Genomic DNA, 7,011 nt, shown 5'->3' with positions numbered 1-7,011 from the left:
CCTTACATTATCAGAACAATACTCAGCTATTAAAAACAGAAAAATAAAATTTCTGCTTGTATTTATTTTCCATGGGCCACTGTACTCACCTTAGAAGATTTCATACCATGAAGCTTGCCTGCAACCTTACCTTGAACTAAACAATAAGTATAACTCATTTTAATGAGTCCCATCCCAAGATACTGTTTGATTGACCATCTCAAATCCAGAAACATGTGAAATTTGAAATGCTATGCAGTCTGAAATATTTTATCACAGGCATTTCAGAGAATGTGATTCTCTTGCTACCTGGATGGCTGTTTCCCACCAGCCCAGGAAGGCATGAGGGGCAGAAGATGAGTAGTATAAAGCTTGGAAAGCTCACAAGCATAACATTGGTTAGCCACTCTGGGAATCACTTCAGAAAGTAAGTTCAACTTTAATTCCAGAAAACAGAACACAGTGGCTTGTATCCCTTGGGGAGTACCAGGGATGTTCCAAGCATAGGTGTAGATAATTGTTTAATACTAGGAAATTCAAGAATGCTAGATTTGCATTAAACAGCACATTCCTATTATATGAATAAGAAGAACAAGAACACAGAACCAAATTATCCTATATTTGAAGGGAGGGGAGAGTTATCAGGGATCTGTGTCAAAGGCCATCCATCAAATTTGATTGGTGGTTTCCATGTCTAAAGATACTCTCCAGATGAAGTCAGGCAGAGAAAACACACCCTTGACATGGTTACCCATCTAGGCCAGAAGCAGTCATACATAGAAAAAAAAGTGATTTTTTTCAATAGTACCCCTGGAACAATAGGTAGATGTACACAAAGAAACTTCTACAGGCTACCAATCTTGTGACACTCTCAGAGAACTTCCTGGCTGGTGAAAGTTCATTTCCTACATATTCATCCACTGAACTAACAGTTTCTTGTGTAAAGTGCGGCAATTAAGTTTGATCTTTGTTCCTTGTAATGTATTTTTGTTCCCTAAGATATGCTATAATATGATAAGTTCTGTGTCCTGTCCTTTGTGATTGCACAATGGCAGAAGAAGGCATGCAATACCTTTCTCAGGGGAACACCATGAGTTTCACAGCTTGCCCCAGGGGTGCTGAAAAAGAGGGAAGGGTAGGGAGTCGAGCAACCCCTTCACATCTGTGTAGGGAGGTAATGGCCCTCAACCTTGAAACTATCTAAATGTACTCCATCCTTCAAGAGGTGATGATTAAAACACTCTCTGCTCCCCACTTTATCATGCTCTCGATGCTTTGTTCTTACATATTATGGAAAAATAAATGATGGAGTAGGAAAAAAAAAGAAAACACTAAATGTTGAGAATCAGGATTATCAATAAGTCTTCCATAAACACCTTATCATATAATACTGTTGCGTGTAATTCATATTCACTATCCATTGTATTCTTTTAAAAAATGAGTTTATTTACTTTACATTCCAATTTAAGTCTCCCCCCTTTCACTCCCCCATTACTACCCTCCATTCTTATTGCCTCTATTCCCTTTCCCCTTCAGAAAAGTGAGGTCATTTCCAATGAGCTAGTTTTACACTTCTGTTGCATCTCAGTGGACCAAAGTACACAAAGGGCTTTCCACCTTGCTTATAGTCACAGAATTCCTCTCCAGTAAGGATAATTTTATGATGATGATGACGACTCTAGATTTGTGCAAGGCCTCACTATTTTAACATATTCATAAGTTCTCTCAAGTATGAATCCTTTCATGATGATGAAGATTGTACAAATATAGAATGGTTTCACCATGTTAAAAGGACTCATAGGCTTTCTGTCCATTAGGATATCTTTCATGAGTTTGAAGATGATTCTGAAGTGCAAAAGTTTATTCACATTGGATGCAGTGAGACAGCTTCTTTCCAGTATGTGTTCTTTTATGTATTAAGAGATGTTATATGCAAAGGCTTTGCCACATAATTATATTCATATGGTTTCCCTCCAGAATGTGTTGTTGTCTTAGGAGATGATTGTTACATGCAAAGAATTTATCACACTAATTACCCTCACCAGGCTTCTCTCCACTGTGTGTTTTTTCATGTTTTTGGAGACTACTCTGTTGTGCAAGGGCTTTATCATGTTGAGTATACGTATAAGGTTTCTTTCCAGTGTGTTTTCTTTTATGGCTTAAGAGAGTACTGGTTTGTGCAAAGGCTTTACCACACTGGTTACATTCATAAGGTTTCTCTCCAGTGTGTGTTCTTTTATGGCTTATGAGAGCACTGTTTTGTGCAAAGGCTTTACCACACTGGTTACATTCATAAGGTTTCTCTCCAGTGTGTGTTCTTTTATGGCTTATGAGAGCACTGTTTTGTGCAAAGGCTTTACCTCACTGGTTACATTCATAAGGTTTCTCTCCACTGTGTGTTCTTTTGTGGCTTAATAGAGTACTGTTTTCTGCAAAGGCTTTACCACACTGGTTACATTCATAAGGTTTCTCTCCAGTGTGTGTTCTTTTATGCCGTATGAGATTATTCTTTTCTGCAAAGGTTTTACCACACTGGTTACATTCATAAGGTTTCTCTCCAGTGTGTGTTCTTTTATGCCGTATGAGATTATTCTTTTCTGCAAAGGTTTTACCACACTGGTTACATTCATAAGGTTTCTCTCCAGTGTGTGTTCTTTTATGGCTTAAGAGAGTACTGTTTTCTGCAAAGGTTTTACCACAATGGTTACATTCATAAGGTTTCTCTCCAGTGTGTGTTCTTTTATGTCTTATGAGATGACTGTTTCGTGTAAAGGCTTTACCACACTGGTTACATTCATAACGTTTCTCTCCAGTGTGTGTTCTTTTATGCTGTATGAGATTATTCTTTTCTGCAAAGGCTTTACCACACTGGTTACATTCGTAAGGTTTCTCTCCAGTGTGTGTTCTTTTATGGCTTATGAGAGCACTGTTTTGTGCAAAGGCTTTACCTCACTGGTTACATTCATAAGGTTTCTCTCCACTGTGTGTTCTTTTGTGGCTTAATAGAGTACTGTTTTCTGCAAAGGCTTTACCACACTGGTTACATTCATAAGGTTTCTCTCCAGTGTGTGTTCTTTTATGCCGTATGAGATTATTCTTTTCTGCAAAGGTTTTACCACACTGGTTACATTCATAAGGTTTCTCTCCAGTGTGTGTTCTTTTATGGCTTAAGAGAGTACTGTTTTCTGCAAAGGTTTTACCACAATGGTTACATTCATAAGGTTTCTCTCCAGTGTGTGTTCTTTTATGTCTTATGAGATGACTGTTTCGTGTAAAGGCTTTACCACACTGGTTACATTCATAACGTTTCTCTCCAGTGTGTGTTCTTTTATGCTGTATGAGATTATTCTTTTCTGCAAAGGCTTTACCACACTGGTTACATTCGTAAGGTTTCTCTCCAGTGTGTGTTCTTTTATGCCGTATGAGAAAAGTTGTATACGGGAAGGCTTTACGACATACAGTGCATTTAAAGGGTTTCTCTCCAGTATGACTATATTCATGCCTGCAAAGAAAATTGACACATGTGAAAGATTTACCACAGTGATTTCATTACACTAATAAATATATTTATCTATATGAATTAATATCCTAATTTGGTCTAATGGTAAAGAAGAATCAAATTTTAAAGTTTTATCACTTTATTTACTTTCACGGTATTCACCTTCATTATGGGTATTTTTGAAGATCCCTGTGATGGTAAGAGCATTTGTTATGTGGATCACTTTTATAGCATCATTTTTCTATATGAGGTTTTCTCCTATATATGAAGAGTATTGTAAGAATTCAGAGTTTTACCACAGCAATCCCATTCACAAATTTTTGTACTGTATGAATGATACTTCATTTACAATGTGAGCCAAGACAAGCAGAAGTTCCAAATTCCTAGTATTCATAGATATTTTCAGCAATATGTGTTTGCTAATGAATTCTCAGTGAAGTTGCAAAACCAATTAACAGTAACCATTTATCACATTCAGAAAATTTACTCACAGTGGGGACTACTACCAAATCAATTGTTCTTGGAGAAAGACAGGGACACTGCTTCTTTCAATAACCCTATGTTCCTGTGTCTTAGAATCATTTTGACATATGATATACCAGTTTAATTTACAAAAATAATAAAGATTCCCACATTGAATTAAAACATTTTGTTTTTTGTTCATCATAGACATGTCATATAGGGATTAAGATTTCTCCACAACAATATTCTTGATTCTCATAAGCTGCTCCTTTCACTAAACTTTACAATGTTACTGCACGAAAATGAGTAGCACTGGGTCTACTATGAAACTTTTGCTTATTAGAAGGTTTTGGACACATACTGATCACCAATTCAGTGTGTATACCTCTTACAATATTTGAATAGACAGAATGAGACTAAACAGATTGGCAGTTCAAGTCAGTAGCTGTAATGTCCATATGATTCAAATGTTATTTTTGTTACAACATTATTTTATTTTCTTCTATCTTAGGGGAGTGCCTTGTAAACACAAATCAGATACCTGACATTGAAGTACATGGAATTATGAGATTTTAATGATCATCAGTACACTTAAAGTAGTGCTGTTTTTACACTGTTGATTTTCTTTAAAACTTCCAGGACACAGCCATGTGTGCTGGAACATGCCTTCAATCCCAGCACTTGTGGAGGCAGAAGCAGGCATATCTCTGTGATTTTGAGGTCAGGCTGGTCTAACAAGTAAGTCTAAGAAAATCACAGATACCCAGAAAAAATTATATTTCAAAAACAGAAAATAAAAAGCAGCCAATAAACAAACAAACAAACAAACAAACAAACAAAAAACACCAAACTTCCAGGACACATTAAAATTTAAGATTTACATCTGTGTCAACATGCACATAAAGTTACCTTTTATTACTTGTAGAACTTTGAAAATGTTCTTCAATATCATGGTCATCTCAATTGTAGCCTAAAATATAGTATGAGAAAATATATATTATTGGAAATATCATGTTATTATTAAGGCAAAACTTAAATCACTATGATCTGTGATCCTTAGAACCATGCCTGATTTATTTACCTCATTCCTCCTCATTCTCAATTGGAATAACAGAAGAGGATCAATAACAAAGTAAGAGTTGTCTCTTTATTTTAAAAGTGAAAGAAAAATTGCAGTCTTACCTATAGCAGTGAGGTTTTCACAGGTCTCTAGCATCACATCTTTGTAGAGTTGCTTCTGGGAAGGTTCCAGCAAGGCCCACTCTTCTTGGCTGAATTTCACATGCACATCATTGAAGGTCACTGAATTCTAAAATATGCCATACATTTGTACAACAGAAACAGTGGCAACAATATAAATTTATACTTCATTGTCAATATAATCATATAATTCTACTGCTTCTTCAATTTATTTTCTGACACAGAAGTGTGACTGTTATATAGTTGGGTGCTGTGCGTGATGTGCAGTAGGGGAGATGAAAAAGCCTAAGGGTTAGATTGAAAAAAAAGGCATGCTTCAAAAACCTGTGTTTCATCAGTTGGTAAGACATTAATATAAAGTAGCCATTAGTTGGGTTCTTGAGCAATCTATGAATCATCTTCAGTTACTTGGGTGAGTAGGTCAGGACTCTGTCATGAGACAAGTGGAAGGACAAAACACAGTCATGATATTTTATATAGCAATAAATGAGATGTATTGATCAGGGGAAACTGAACAGATGGGTAACATCAGTCAAAAGACAACATGGTACTGAATATTATGTTTTGACCAGGGCTCAGGGATGTGGCATATCAGTATGTGAAGAGGGGGGCTCATATAATTGTGGAAGGGAAAGTGGACTACAGTGAATACATGGATAAAAATAATGTGAGTGGCAAGCAACAACAATCATAGCCAATAACATCATATTTCTGAGTGACCAGACAAAAGAAAAGGAATAGAACACGTGATTATTCTTTGATCATTGTTTTGTATATCCTCCTTACTAAATAATGTAGTCTATAGATTAAAAATAAAGATTAAAACTTTTCTATTAAAAAAGAAGTGTTAATGTTATCACTAAGTCATTTTAGAAGAAAACGGAATAACAAGTTTTAACTGTATCATATCTAAACTTTTTGAAGAGGATATAGCTTTGGAATAGACATGGCAATTAATGTGGACAAAGACAAACAGAGAGAAGAGTGTGAAATAGAGAGACAGAGACATAGAGAGAGAGACACAGAGAGAGAGAAATTAACAGATGAACAATACTAAGTACAAATCAGAGAAATTTATTAACAGTTACTAACTACAAAAAATGGTGGACAAGCTGGGTGTATTCTGTCATGCCTTCAATTCCATCACTCAGGAGGCTGATGCAGGTGTATCTTATTGAACTGGATGTCAGCATTATCTATTCAAAGAGTTCTAGGACAGCCAGACTTATATATTAAGACAGAGCCTCCCCTAAAAGTCAATCAAACAAACACAAAATATTGAAAGAACTCAGAGGTCTTTACTGAAGCTTCTACAAGGAGTTATACATTCACTCCTATTGTATATTTATTTTCCAGAAATCTGTACTGCCCCAGCTTAAACTGCAACTGCAATGATATCTTACTAAAAGGGAATGCATGTTTAAACAGGTAAAAATAGAAGACAAAAATATTAGCAGTGTAAATGCTGATCATAAAAGAGCCACATAAGATAGGAGAGATGGCTCAGCAGTAAGGAGCTCTTACTGCTCTTGCAAATAATTGGGCTCAATTGTTAGTGTTTACCTGGGACCCGCTACTTTCAATTGCTATAAGTTCATGAGTTCTGAAGACATCTTCAGACTACTGTGAGGATTAGGCACAGAAGAGATGCATATTCATGCATACAATCAAAATACTTATATTCAGTAAAAACTAAAAATAGATCCCAGATGGCTGGACTGATTTCACACTGTTCTGATAAGATGGGTAGCAGAGACTGCACAGTGACCAATAGTTGGATCTGTGGGCCCCCAAACACCACTGACTGTGTTTCCTAGGTAAGAAGAAAACCAATGATGAGGGAAACAATTGGGTCCAACCTCAGAGAACCC

At 36.2% G+C, this 7,011-nt stretch overlaps 1 pseudogene; it reads right to left on the bottom strand.

The window, feature by feature from the left end:
* Positions 1–2,109: 2,109 nt before the first annotated feature.
* LOC132651350 (zinc finger protein 431-like) lies at positions 2,110–5,237 on the bottom strand (annotated as a pseudogene).
* Positions 5,238–7,011: the final 1,774 nt, after the last annotated feature.

This window comes from Meriones unguiculatus (genome assembly GCF_030254825.1).
Source record: "Meriones unguiculatus strain TT.TT164.6M chromosome 13 unlocalized genomic scaffold, Bangor_MerUng_6.1 Chr13_unordered_Scaffold_47, whole genome shotgun sequence".
In the NCBI taxonomy this organism is placed as follows: domain Eukaryota; kingdom Metazoa; phylum Chordata; class Mammalia; order Rodentia; family Muridae; genus Meriones; species Meriones unguiculatus.
Note: the sequence above shows the minus strand (reverse complement) of the source record. Positions and strands in the feature narration are given on the sequence as shown.